The 14,941-nt window shown below is 45.0% G+C and overlaps 1 long non-coding RNA gene across 1 annotated transcript; it reads right to left on the reverse strand.

Annotated features, from left to right (window-relative positions):
- Positions 1-292: 292 nt before the first annotated feature.
- LOC129622523 (uncharacterized) lies at positions 293-4,341 on the reverse strand. The gene is made up of 3 exons (XR_008700035.1): positions 4,137-4,341; positions 1,053-1,278; positions 293-510 (listed from the first exon to the last, which is right to left on the reverse strand). It is a non-coding gene; the product is annotated as an uncharacterized LOC129622523 (long non-coding RNA).
- Between the last annotated feature and the right edge of the window lie 10,600 nt (positions 4,342-14,941).

The following is a 14,941-nucleotide window of genomic DNA, read 5'->3' on the forward strand; positions in this document are numbered from 1 at the left end:
GGGGAACCTTGGCATCAGATAGTGTAGACTTCAGTTAACAGTCTTTAGCTACTAGGGTTAAACACAAACCCTGAAGTCTGGCATCAGAGCCAATGGAGGTGACATGCATTCAGTTTAAACAAAGTTGTCTTTGTTTTTATGTATATGGGGAAGGATCCTGGGAGAGCTCACAGAATAGGTGGGAGAATTAGAAGGGAGAAAAGTAAAAATTCATGTGCAGTTCCAAAAACTTTAGTGTCTAGAACCAGGGACTTGAATGCTATAAGGATCTTTTTTTTTTTAATTTATTTTATGGAAGTATAGTTGATTTACAATATTGTGTTAATTTCTGCTGTACAGCAAAGTGATTCCATTATGGTTTATTACAGGATATTGAATATAATTCCCTGGCTGTGCAGTAGGACCTTGTTGTTTCCCCATTCTCACATAAAGATCAATTTGTCTTTTTGTTTATTTATGTTATAGGGACGTACGTAGCTGGGGGCAGCTTCAAGTTCATGTTTCACAGGCCTGTGAACAGAGAGAAAATGGCTCTTTTCTACCAGTTTTAATGATAATAAAAATGAAAAATCCCAAGGAAAGTCCCTAATTGGCATGCCTTGGCTCAGCGCCCATCTTCGGGCCAATTACTATGGCCAAGAGGGTGGAGTAGGATGTTGAGTCATGTGCCCACCTTAAAACTGCCCAGGGAGGAGGGATCAGTGAAAAGGAAGGCAGCTCTGATTGGCACCAGGTGGGTGAAAGGGGCCGTAAGGGGTAGGAAGTTTCCCTCAAGACAAGGCAGGACCACGGTATCCCTGGGGAAATGAGCTGAGAGGCGGCAGCTCTGATTTGTGTTCCCCAGCATTCTTTCTGAGATTCTTTGTTTAGTGGGATTGGGTTGTTCCTTGTCCTCCCCATGCATTATTTATTCATCCCCACCTCTGGGACTCTAGGGTTCTTTTCCCACCCTGCTTGTCCATCTGGACTCGGCCTCGTCTTAGTTTCTCAGAGCTGCTATAACCACGCACCACAAGCGGGTGGCTTGAATTAACAGAAATTTATCCTCTTACAGTTCTGGAGGCAAGAAGTCTGACCTCAGGCTGTCAGCAGTGTTGACTCCTCTGAGGCAGAAAATGTTCCATGCCTCTCGCCTAGCTTCTGATGGCAGCTGACAATCCTTGGCTTGTAGACTCATCACCCCCATCTCTGCCTCTGTCTTCACATGCCGTTTCTCTGTGTGACTGTCTTCATGTGGCCATCAGCTCTCTGTGTCTCTCTCCTCTTCTTATAAGGACACTAACCATTTTGGATTAACGGCCGACTCTACATTAGTATGACATCATCTTAGCTAATGACATCTGCAGCCACCTTATTTACGCATCCTGATCACGTTACTGGGTGTTAGGACTTAAACAGATCTTTTGGGGGGTGGGCAGAGAGGACATAATTCAACCCATAACAGCCTCTCAGCCCAGATTAAGCCCAGTTTTTCCAGCAGAACTTTGGTGACCATCCCATCTGATTCTTTCACCTCTGAGCCTTGACTCTGTGAAGCTCTACCACACGGTGAGGGTTTCAGCCTTCTCTGCATACCTTGTGTCATCAAGAGACAGGAAGACACTTGAGGGCAAGAGTCCAAGGCTTTTCAGTGTTCTCTGTGGTGCCTGGAGCGATGTGTGATGGTTAATGTTGTTTGTCAACTTGACTGAGTCACAAGGTGCCCTTATGTTTGGTGAAACATTGTTCTGAATCTGTGTGGGTATTTTTCAATGAGATTAACATCTGAATTAGTACACTGAGTAGAAGCACAGTGCCTTCTCGAATGTGGGTGGGCTTCATCCAATCTCTTCATGACCCAACAGAACTAAAAGCCGAGCAAAGGAGAATTCGTGCTCTGTCTTCAAACTGGGACATCAATCTTCACCTGACTTTGAACTTGGACTTAGGCTGGAACTTAACACCATAAGCTCTCCTGGGTCTCTAGCTTGCTGACTGTAGATCCTGGAGTCTCTCAGCCTCCATAATGGCATGAATCGATTCCTTATAATAAATATCTTATGTTTATATCTCTATGTATTTAAATATCTGCATGCCTGCTCAGTTGCTTCAGTCATGTCTAACTCTTTCTGACCCCATGGACTGTGTAGCCCACCAAGCTCCTCTGTCTATGAGATTCTCCAAGCAAGAATACTAGAGTGGGTTGTCAAGTCTTCCTCCAGGGGATCTTCTCAACCCAGGGATCAACCCTGCGTCTCCTGCATTACAGGTGGATTCTTTACCTCTGAGCCACTGGGGAAGCCCCATATTTAAATATACATAAATCCTATTGATTCCATTTCTCTGGAAAACCCAGATAAACATAGAGTGCCTAACACAATGTGAGGGCTCATTAGCAGACTAGGAGTGAATGAGGGACTGAATGAATGGTAACTGAATGCTTGTTATGCTTCCAAAACTCTCCTTATGGTCTTGCCAGGAGTTGCTTCAAAGAGAAACTCTGGGCAAAGTGATACTGATCTTCACTCAGTCGCTCTCAATTTCACAACCTCAGTCCCTCATGGAGAAACACTTTAAGAGCTTTGTAAAGTCCCATACCTGAGACCAACTAACTGTGAACTTCCGGGGAGGGCACCAGGCATCAGTTGGCCTCTTTTATTTTTTTACTTTTTCAGCTGCCCAGCATTGCTTGCAGGATCTTAGCTTCCTGAACAGGGATTGAACCTGAGCCTTCGGCAGTGAAAGTGCTGAGTCCTAATCTTACTGAATCACCAGGGAATTCCCAATGGGCCTCTTTTAAAGCTGTGAAGTGAGTTCATTTGACCTCTTTTCCCAGGTGGTACAATGGTAAAGAGTCTGCCTGCCAATACAGGAGATGTAAGAGACACAGTTTTGATCCCTGGGTCAGGAAGATTCCCTGCAGAAGGAAATGGCAACCCATTCCAGCGTTCTTGCCTGGAGAAATCTATGGACAGAGGAGCCTGGTGGGCTGCAGTCCACGGGGTCACAGAGTCAGACATGACTGAACACATACACATGCAGTGAGTTCACCACACCCTGGAGTTTGAGAAGCCTGGCTCAGACAGTGGGAGAATGCAGGCTCATGCCCTGAGCTTTATCCAAGTGAGCCTCACCCACACCGGCTCAGCCTCTGGATTTATCTTGGGGCTAAGGAGGCACAATGATGGCGCAAACCTCTTTGGAGGCAGGTGTAGGTTTTTTCCTGATCCATGAGGCTAGTGTACCTCCTAGGACTCTGGAAACCCAGTGTTTGACATTTGCTTTGAGTTAATGTCCTGCCCAGGCCCAAGCTCAGATTCTTGGAGAAGGGACTCTGAGAAGGAGCATTTCATGCAAAGGGTGAGCAGACTCTGTGTTAGCTGTCAGCACGAGGAAAGGAAGAGGGCCAGGAGGGCTCTGTATTTAGCTGGTGACAAAGAAATGTCACGAATGGCTATTTGGGGAAGAAAAGCAGTCAGCACTGGCAAAGCCATGTCGGGTCCTGGAGGAACCAAAAGCCCTTTCTCCGAGGGTGCTTTGGAGAGTTGTTTTTCAAGACTGTGTGGGAATGTGCTGCAACCTTGCAGAAATGGATCAAAGCATCGGGGCGCCACGGCTGGAGTGGTGGCTGGCCACTGTGTCCTGGCCTCCCAGCTGCTCCATAAACCATCTGTGACAGAGGGGCATCTCTGGCAGGCTGGCGGTGCTGGAGGGAACACATGCAGCCATATTTCAGCTTGGACACCAGGACTTGAATGGGAGCGCGTGCGTGTCTGGGGCTGAAGTTTCTCTGAAGCTGATTTGTGGCTGTCTGAATTTACGGCCCTGGAGGACAACAGGATCGACCAACTAGACCCATATGTGAAACCTGGGCTGGGGTTTCAGTAAGCACAAGAGGGAGGACGAAAGTGCGGAGGAGGAGAGATTGTTATTACGTTCTGGCAATAGGTGGTGATATAGGGCCTGTCAGACAACAGTTTTTAAAGGCATTTTTAGGACATCTCATCGTCCTCCTTCTCTGTCTCACCCAAGGTTGTCTGCACAGCCTTGGGCTGAAGGAACTTGTAGAAATAATTCAAAACCACAAACACATTCCCCACAAGGAGACTGACACCTCAAGGTCACCACTTTAGCCTGGCAGCTCCAAGAACACTTACCCTATGATGGCAACTCCATGCTTCAAAGGGAGTGGAGCTCAGCTTTCCCTGGGAGGGGGGAACTGAATGTCTCTGCTTCTGGACAAGCTTCCAGGAGACCCTACAGAAGGACCCTGATGTGTGCACAGATCAGTTACTGGCTGCCCAGGAGGACTTGCCATCCCTAGTGTCTCCTGCCTGTCATTTGCCTCCTAACAGGTCTTACATATCTGAAGGCTGGGAGATGAGTCAGACCTCTGCTGTGATGAGAATAGGAGGTGGGGCCTCTGGGAGGTGATTAGGATGAGATGAGGTCCTGAGGATGGGGTCCCCATGAATGGGATTAGTGCCCTTGTAAGAGTCACAGGAGAACTTGCTGCTCTTTGCTCTCTGCCACGTGAAGATGTGAGGGGGTGGTAGCCTGCAACTTGGAAGAGGACTCTAACCAGAACTAAACCCTGCTGACACTCTGATCTGAGACTTCCAGTCTCCAGAACTGTGAGGAATAAATTCCTGCTCTTTATAAGCCACCCAGTCTATGGTACTTAGTTACAGCACCAGAACTAAGATAAGTGCTATGCTATGAACAACTCTGTCATGTCCTAGCAGTGTGGTTTGGGGTCAGTCACTTATCTGCTCTGAGTGTGAATTTATTCTGCTGGAAAAATAGATAATAATTCCTGCTCTGCTTACATTTTTCACAGGGTTGTTAGGAAGACCAAAGGCAAAGTTATATAGGGAATATTGTTTCTGAAATATTCAGAAAAAATTCTGTTTATTATTTATTTATTCTCAGATTTGGCAATGGATTCTTTTTGTTGTTGATTTTTATTTAAACTTTTATTTTTTAATTGCGGTATAGTTGATTTACAATATTATATTAGTTTCAGGTGTATAGCACAGTGATTCAGTTATACACACACACACACACACACACACATATATATATAATTTTTTTTCAGATTCTTTTCCCTTGTAAGTTATTACAAAATATTGAGTATAGTTCCTTGTGCTATATAGTAGGTCCTTGTTGGTTATCTATTTATATACATAGTCATGAAAGTGAAAGTTGCTCAGTCATGTCCAACTCTTTTGCAACCACATGGACTGTGTGTAGCCTGTCAGGCTCCTCTGTCCATGGGATTTTCCAGGCAAGAATACTGGAGTGGATTGCCATTTCCTTCTCCAGGGGATCTTCCTGACCCAGGCATCGAACTGGTGTCTCCTGCATTGCAGGCAGATTCTATACCATCTCAGCCACCAGGGAAGCCATATATAGTAGTATTTATCTGTTAATCTCAATCTCCTAATTTATCCCTCCTGCTCCCCTTCCCCTTTGGTAACTACGTTTGTTTTCTATGTCTGTGGGTCTATTTCTGAAAAACAAAACATAATACCATCACAGGGCTGCTTATTTTTCTCTCACTAAGGGTGAGAATGTTTCACTCCCTGGGATTCCAAAACAATGTCAGCTTCCTATTTTTGCTCTGAATTTCTGCCTGCCTTGAAGTCTGTCTATGAAGAAAGTCAGGTTCCTCTGTGTGGATTCCTTGGTTTGTTCTCTGACCACCCTGCTATTCTGTGACCCAGGAAAGTGAGCCAAGAAGGAAAGGGCAAGAGACTTATCCAGAAATGCTGATGTGGGGGAAGGATCCTGACCTCTGGATAATGAAGTGTGGATTGTTGGCAAATTTCTTATGATAATAATGGTGGTAGGAAAAATGATGTTCAGTTAAAAAACTGGCAGCAATTTCTTCAGGGAGAGAATTGTCTTTTGTTCAGGAGAATTCCTTGATGGCCTTTCTGAGTATGAAAGGTGAGCTTGCCCCAGGACATGGCTTAGATGAGCTAGACTGAAGGTGATTTTCAACCTTGGCTACATAGAAGGAGCTTTGGGAAATGATGCATGCATGTGCCCCAGTTCCAGAACCTCTGATGTAGTTGGTATGGGTAGGGTATGGACACTGCTATTAAAACAAAACAAAACAAAACAAAATTCCCCAGGAGATTCTATTGTGTAGCCAAGGTTGAGATTCCCTAGTGCCAGACCCAAACAAGAAGGGGGCAGGGAGAACAGTGAAACAATTGGGGGGCTGGTGGTTTTGTGGGAGATCAGAAGGAAAGGGGAGTTGATATGGATGGTGGAGGGAGGGAGCTGTCTGTACAGAGATGACCAATGAGGTGTTGATGGTGCCCAGAGGGGCCAGGGACTGTTAGCAAAGGGATCACTGGCATTTAACTTTAGGTTGTGTGCTGTGCTACACAATAACATCACCATAGAGCTTCAAATCCTCAGTGAATGTCTCTACGTGCCCAATCTTGTGTTCCTATGGGGGAAGCGCTGGAACCTAGGCTGGCCCCAGTGATGGACAAACAAACTCCACCACCTGCAGGAGATGAAAATGGGAGCCAGGATTGAAAATTCAGCAAGAGTAGGAAATGGGAGCTAGAGGGAATCAGGACAAATGTTACTCCCTCACCCTCACCAACAGTCCTCTGGGATATTGGGGTGGGGGTGAGTGCTTGGTTTCCTACCGTTTATGGAATAGGGCTTCAAGGTAATTTTATTTAAATCTCAGTGGATAGTGCCTCAGATGCTGGAGGACACAAAGACTTACAAACAGCTGACACTTGAGCCAAAGAATAATAAATAATTCACCACCTTCCCTCTTTCCACCTCACATACTCCATGTGTGGAATATTTTATAGCCATCACAGTTCATTCACATTCATCTCTCTCTGAGCCTTCCAACAGGCCTGGGAAATGGGCAAGGAAGGAATCTGTCACATCAGATTGCTGAGTGAGGGGGTCCTTGGCGGCTGGAGCTTATGTACAGTGGTGGGACCTAAAGCATCACTAGCTTTGAACCATCATTTCTGGTTTTGACATTTCTGGCTCTGGTTCTGGCCTGTTGTTCAGGCCACCATTCCGGCTGAGCTGGGCTTCCAGCTACTTTGGAACTGGATGATCGTCTTCTGACTTAACTTTGAAAAAAAAAAAACACAACATGAGTTCTAGATGCAACATTTAATCTCTTCCCTCCCCCCCTGTTTTTTCTCTCTTTTCTCTTGCTTTTCCTGCTTGTCCGTACCTCTTCTCCATTTCCCATGTCCTCATTTGCATCCATCCACCACTCACCATTTCCAGGCAATGGTCTCACTAGTAGATTTCTCCCTAGATTAGCATATTCATGCATGAATTCCACATAAAAGTAATTTTGAACGCTTCTTTATTATTTGGTCTTCTCTCTTTCTTTATCTGATTCCAGGATGAGTCAAATGTCTTTACCAGCATGTATTGCTGAATCATCCGATTTCTAATCAGAAGATGGTCACCCAGCCTCTGGGAGGAACTTCACAAACATCCGCAAGTTGTTGATGTCATACCCATTCTTGGCAGATAGACAGGACTCAATATATTAACTGGCTTCAGTTGCTCTTTGCTCTAGATTTAGAAGAGAGGAATGGTGACCTGTTTCACCCACATGGAAGCAAAGAGCTGAGTGTGTTTTATGCCCAGGTGTTTGCCATATAGCTTGATACAAAACCATGTCCTGGAAAACTATAAGCCAATCTAATTTATAGAAATAAACTGAGTGAGAATCATTATTTTTTATTGGTACCACTTAATGTGAAGAAAATGCACATTTTCCAAAAATATGGAAAAAACGTTCCATTTGCCTTATTGGGTCCAAATGTTAGGTTTAAATTATTTTACTATGCAAACTCTCTTTCATATCTTGGCAGTAGTGATTTCCATTTTTATTCCTTTGGTATCCATAATCTTATGAGAATCAAAAACACATGCTTTGAGATCACTGGACAGCTCCTCCTCCAACATTTTAAAAATGCACAAGGAAGGTTATTACTCTGGTAGCAAAAATAACAGGAACGCTATGGGAGAAAATTATGAGGACATCTAGGCAGAATGGGAAAGAGGTTCAAAAGGTGCATTCTGGTTTTTATGCTTTTGATTTGCAAGTCATTAAGCTGGAAGAGCCCCTGCCTCCTGCTGACTGCCACTAGGAATGTATTTTTTTTCTTCTCTAATAGAGGATGCTTATTCTATGACTCCAGGTTTGTGGTACTGGAGGAGAATGGGGGATCTGGATTTTCCAGTACTTCTAGAGATGGGGAGCTTGGAGGAGTGGACTAAGAGTCCACGGTCTTCTGGTCTCCCTTTGTCTGTAGGGGTGGGTGCATTGGGCAGGGAAGGAGAAGCATCATGCAAGTTTCAATCCCAAGAATTTCAGGCTGACAGAGAGAAGTCAGTGAAGAGGCAAATACTTTGTCTTTTCTCCTGAAAAAATAATTAAGCAAATGAAATTGAACTAGCAGAATTATTCAAAAATTTTTCATATTATCTTATTAATTAATTTTTGCATTCTGAGTGTGAAGGGAAGAGCTTACAACTGTGTGGTTAATAACTGAGTGGAATAATAAAGACCCCCTTACACCTGAACTCCCTGACCTGAGTTCTACACTTTACCTTGACTTTCTGACATTGACTGTGGGTGTTAATCAGATATGTTGAATGATCATTGCATGATCATCAGCTCATTTACTTCTGCAAATCAATACTGACTTGTTGCCAAACAAGAGTTTAAAAATGCTAAGGGAAGGCACCCTTAGCAATGGGCAGGAGGGGAGGGGGGTACAGTGCCTCATTTGTTTAGGTGGAGAAAGCTTTTGTTGACCATAATTCAGGAAACAAGTTTATGCCCTGTGCAGGCTGGAGTGATGTAAGAGTCCCATCAGGAGGTCCTCTCTCAGGACCTCAGTTCTTCTCCGAGGAAGGCTCATTTACCAGTTCCCAATAGCTTAATCTCCTTGGTCAAAGACCAAGTTAGATGCAGAGCAAGTTAGACTCTCGATATTTTATAGGTGGTTCCTTCTGCATGTCTAAATCCTGCTCAAAATTCTCTTAGGATATATCTAAGGTTTAAAGACAGAGTAGGCTTGTGCTTGTTAGTCATGGGTGGAAGCAAAGCGAAGTGAAGTGAATTTGCTCAGTCGTGTCCGACTCCTCGTGACCCCGTGGACTGTAGCCTATCAGTCTCCTCTGTCCATGGGATTTTCCAGGCAAGAGTACTGGAGTGGGTTGCCATTTCCTGCTCCAGGGATCTTCCTGACCCAGGGATTGAACCCGGGTCTCTCGCACTGTAGGCATACGCTTTTATGAGCGTATGAGCCACCAGGGAAGCCAGTCATGGGTGGAACACCTTAGTAATCAACCAGATTCAGTTCAGTTCAGTTCAGTCACTCAGTTGTGTCTGACTCTTTGCAATCCCATGGACTGCAGCACACCAGGCCTCCCTGTCCATCACCAACTCCCGGAGTTTACTCGGACTCATGTCCATTGAGTTGGTGATGCCATCCAACCATCTCATCCTCTGTCGTCCCCTTCTCCTCCCACCTTCCAATCTTTCCCAGCATCAGGGTCTTTTCCAATGAGTCGATTCTTCACACCAGGTGGCCAAAGGATTGGAGTTTCAGCTTCAGCATCAGTCCTTCCAGTGAATATTCGGGACTGATTTCCTTTAGGATTGACTGGTTGGGTCTCCTTGTAGTCCAAGGGACTCTCAAGAGTCTTCTCCAACACCACGGTTCAAAAGCATCCATTCTTCAGCGCTCAGCTTTCTTTATAGTCCAACTCTCACATCCATACATGACCACTGGAAAAACCATAGCTTTGACTAAAAGGACCTTTGTTGGCAAAGTAAAGTGAAAGTGAAGTCGCTCAGTTGTGTCCGAGTCCTAGCGACCCTATGGACTGCAGCCTACCAGGCTCCTCTATCCATGGGATTTTCCAGGCAAGAGTACTGGAGTGGGTTGCCATTGCCTTCTCCGTATGTCTCTGCTTTTTAATATGTTGTCTAGGTTGGTCATAGCTTTTCTTCCAAGGAACAAGTGTCTTTTAATTTGATGACTACAGTCACCATCTGCAGTGATTTTGGAGCCCCCTCCCACCACAAAAAATCAACCAGATTAAAGGAGGGGAAAAGGCAGAGAGCTGGGAACTAAGGGAATTCAGGGGTTGTTCTGGCTCCACCTATCTCCCTATTACTAGTCTATGGCATGTTGCTTAACTTCTGAATCTCACTTTTCTATTTGCAACTGCTGCTGCTACTGCTAAGTCGCTTCAGTCGTGTCCGACTCTGTGCGACCCCATAGACAGCAGCCCACCAGGCTCCCCCATCCCTGGGATTCTCCTGGCAAGAACACTAGAGTGGGTTGCCATTTCCTTCTCCAGTGCATGAAAGTGAAAAGTGAAAGTGAAGTCTCTCAGTCGTGTCCAACTCTAGCGACCCTATGGACTGTACCTACCAGGCTCCTCCATCCATGGGATTTTCCAGGCAAAAGTACTGGAGTGGGGTGCCATTGGAGTACAAGTAGCACTTCTCTTGTATCTTTGAATTGTTGATTTAGTTGCTAAGTTGGGTCCAACTTTTGAGATCCTATGGACTGTAGCCCACCAGGCTCCTCTGTCAATGGGATTTTCCAGGCAAGGATACTGGAGTGGTTAGACATTTCCTTCTCCAGGGGATCTTCCTGACCCAGGGATCGAACCCTGGTCTCCTGCACTGCAGGCAGATTCTTTAACTGACTGAACTACCAGGGTTCATAGAATTGTTATGAAGAGTAAATGAAACAAAGACTGTCTACTTAGGATACCGAACATACTTTGCCTGTTTTGCTTTTCATTAGATCTGTAGGGGCTCTCTGAGGGCCTGGGAAGTAGAAGGGCTCAGATCCTTAGAGAAGTTGATGGCCCTTTGAGAAACAGAAGAGCAACATGGTATATGCGACTCTAGGACCAACTGGTCTAGTTCAAATCTCAGATCTCTTTCTAGCTATGCAGACCTAGAGTACGTTACTTAAATTATCTGTGATCCAGGAACCCTTTCTGAAGACAACAACCACCTCCTTACCTCATAGGATGGTGGTGAGGTTTAAAACAGATGTTGCACTTAGAGTTCTCAGTGAAGTTCCTGAAACATATAACCTTATGATAAATGTAAGCTACTGTTATCCCCTTCTAGGGTACACCGAAGACCCATAGGTATGGAATAATGTTCACATTTGAGATACTTTGGGTAACTTTTATTTACACTATTCAGAACTCTTTGCCAGCATATGAGCTTGTAGGAACTTAGTCAATGGACCCCAGAACATAAACTGTTGATCCATCTTACACAAGTCTTATAGAGATCTCTCTCACCTAAGAAATCAAGGGGCATATTTTAAGGCTCATGTTTGATTCTCCTAAGGATACTTCCTTTTTTAAAATAAAGTTTTTATTTTGGACTAGTTTTAGGTTTACAGAAAAGTTGCCAGTATGGTATAGAGCTTTCTTGTTTACCTTCCTCAGCCTCCCCTAAAGATATCATCTTATGTAACTATGGTACATTTGTCAAAACTATGAAATAAACATTATACATTGCTGCTGAGTAAAAGACAGATTTTACTTTGGATTTCAGCAGTTTTCCCTCTTACATCCTTTTTTTTCTTCCAGGATCCCACACTGGAACCCACAGGACCCTCTCTTCTGTCTCATACCCTCTGATAGTTTCTGTGTTCCGTGGTTTTCCATGACCTTGACCGTTTTGAGGAGTCCTGGCTAAGCACTTTGTAGACTTTTCCTCTCCTCAGATTTGTCTGATTTTTTCTCATGATTAGATTAGGGTTTCGGGGAAACACCACAGAGGTAAAGTGCTGAGCCCACACTGAATGAGAAATCCTTATCTTTTCTGCCTTTCACTTGTCTTCAATTTCTCTTCCTCTCTTTTCTAATTATTCCCCCCGCCCCCAACCACAAATGGACTTACAGTCTAGGAAACCAAAGGATGAGAAATGAAGTGGGCTCCAGAGGGAAATTAGAATTTGGAAGTGAATAAAGCATTTTGCTTGCCTGAGTCTCCATCGGACTTGACATGCCAGAACCCACCGTGAGGATATGGCCCCTCCTTACTCTACCCACACCCCAATTTGCAGGAATTCGGGAGAGCCTTTGTACTGACACATGGCATAAACTGAAGGTTCCTGTGGTTTTAGCTTCATCTCAGGGTGCGGGTGTGCTAACATTTCATGACACTCCCTGTGGGTCCTCCGCTCTGCGCTTTATGATGCGCAGGCGTCCGCCTCTTCAAACTCAGGTGTTTTGGCCTCCCGAGGGTCCACTTAACATTTTCGACCTTAACATCCAAACGAGATACAACCTCTCTGCCGAATTTTCCTGGCTTTTTTGCTCGTCTTTTATAACCTGGGCGCCCTTCCACTTCCCCAGGTATTTCTGGAAGATCTCAGGAATGTCACAGACGAACTCACGAATGGTGCGCTCATGGAAGGACGAGGGTTGTGGGGACTATATCCGCAGTCCTTCAGAGGCTGTGGAAAGTGAAAGTGAAAGTCACTCAGTCGTGTCCAACTCTTTGCAACCCCATGGACTATATGGTCCATGGAATTTTCCAGGCCAGAATACTGGAGTGGGTAGCCTATCCCTTCTCCAGGGTATCTTCCCCACCAGGGAATCGAACCTGGGTCTCCTGCATTGCAGGCAGATTCTTTACCAACTGAGCTACCAGAGAAGGCTGTGGAGGCCACTGCCAATGTGCCTGCCTCTGGCTCTGCCACACTTACAAATGCTCGCAGTAACCCCACCCACTGTACATCTCCCATTGCGCATCTTTCTTTGTGCACCTCCCACTGCGCACCACTGGTGGGTCCCTGCTGGAGCTCGTGTTTCCCAGAATCCAAGTTTGTGCAAATGGCACCCATAGCTTCTGCCTGTGGACCTTCTCTAAGGCACTTACCTGAATCTGTGATGCAGGCTAGAGTGTCAGCATCTGAGACAGCGACCGTCCGCTATTCTAAAACACCCTCGCCCCTCCTGAGAGCAGACCACCTCTGCAAAATGCTTTGGGGGGGGGGGGAGGAAAGAAAAAAAAAAAACCCCAAATCGAAAAGTCACACAGTCTCCAGTAACTACCATCACTCCACAGCCAAAGTCCTTCAGGGCAGGTCTCAGTGCTCAGGGTTGACTGCCTGACATCCCAGCTCCAGGCTTTGACCTCGCTTCCCCACCCCAGGCAGTGCTGGTAAGGAGAAACCTTTGAAATAATAGATGATCCTGAGTTAATGTTACATGAGAATTGATAAGTAATTTAACCTTAATACAAAAGGTTTTGGAGGGGAAGACAGTATTATGGAAGTAATTTAAGGCTAGGCTTAAAACTCAGTAAAAAATACCTCGGCTAGTGGTTATTAATCTTCTGAAATCACATTTCTTAATTTTGAAGATAGTTAAAAGAAGGGGGAAAAGTCCACAAAGAGAGTTGACCAGTTTCAAACTGAATATTTAATTTTCACACTATTTCGGCCAAAACACTCTGCAATTTGTAGGTTCGTGAAGGTTAAAATGCTTCATACCACATGTTTTCTTGAGTTGCAGAATCATGACTGAGGGCTTGGTAAGGACATCTTCAGCAGCAAATATTTGTTGGGGGAAAAGCCTTGTTTTAAACATAAGGCAGAAAGTGAAACAGTGAAACTGATATTCTTCATGCATTTCTTTGAGTTACGGCCTGGTCTGGCATTCATTTAAACCAAATATTGCTCCTGCTCTGCCTCCGCTGTGGCAGGACAAATCAGAAAGGGCCCAAGAATAATCCATAAACTGCAAGCATTCAAAGCTGCTTGATGTGGATTTAGGCAGAACAGACTGGAGAACATCCCCAAATTTTGTGTTCTGTGTTCAAAGAAACCACAATTTCTCTTCTGCTTTCCCCCCACCCCCATTTCACCAAAGGCAACATGTATGATGATAGAGGGAATATGGGCTTGGGGAAATAAATGTCTGAGGTTCCAGTCTGGGCTCCTTTGTATGCTAACTGTGAGATCCTGGCTAAGCTACTTGGTTTCCAAGTCTCAGTTTGATCATTTGTAAAATAGGGCAAATTATTCCCACCTTTCACAGTCGTCATGAATATTACAATAGTTCCCGGTGGGAAAACCTCTGGTATAACTGCTGGAATATGAAAGGTATTTAATAGGCGTCCTTTGATTTCTGCACTATTATAGAATTCTGCATTTTTCTGATTTATGTAGTTGGGTTATAAAGAAAGAAGGATCTTCTGAAACTTAGGCCAGAAAACGAACCCTTGTCCACTCTGCTGGCTTACTCCCACTGATAATTACTGAAGGGCACTGGGAAATGTTACAGCACCAGGGGAAGTGCCCCCTTTGGTCCCACAGATCAGAACAGGGAGGGAGGGATGACTTGAGTTACAGCCTGGTCTGGAAGACTGCAGAACAGATTGCAGGAAGAACTGTACTTTCAGTCCATGGTAAAGATTTCATCCTCATAGATTTTGCTTTCAGTGCTTCACCTTGTGGGGTCTCTGAGTTCTATAGACCATCATTTTGAGACTTAAGGCTTCACACTACTTGCTCTTGGATCCGGCTCCAGATAAGGGCCTTAGTGATCGTGTAGTTGTTTAGTCACAAAGTCGTGTCCGCCTCTTTTCGCCTCCATGGGTTGTAGCCCGCCAGGTTCCTCTGTCTGTGGGATTTCCGAGGCAGTAGTGTTTGTGCATGCACACTCAGTCACTCAGTCCCTGTACTGACTTGAGTAACTCTGACCTCACTGAGATGCCCAATCCATTGTCTCTCATACTTTCTCACTACCCTCAGCTTTCTCATGGGTTCAGGCTGACCAAGCTCTGGTTCCTTATGAGCACTCTGTGTACTAGTTCCCAAATTCTTACCTACCCTTAACCATTTTTCCTCTATATCATACTTGCCCAGAAACCATCAACCCAGTTAAA

This window comes from Bubalus kerabau, chromosome 11 (assembly GCF_029407905.1).
Source record: "Bubalus kerabau isolate K-KA32 ecotype Philippines breed swamp buffalo chromosome 11, PCC_UOA_SB_1v2, whole genome shotgun sequence".
NCBI classification, from domain to species: Eukaryota; Metazoa; Chordata; class Mammalia; order Artiodactyla; family Bovidae; genus Bubalus; species Bubalus kerabau.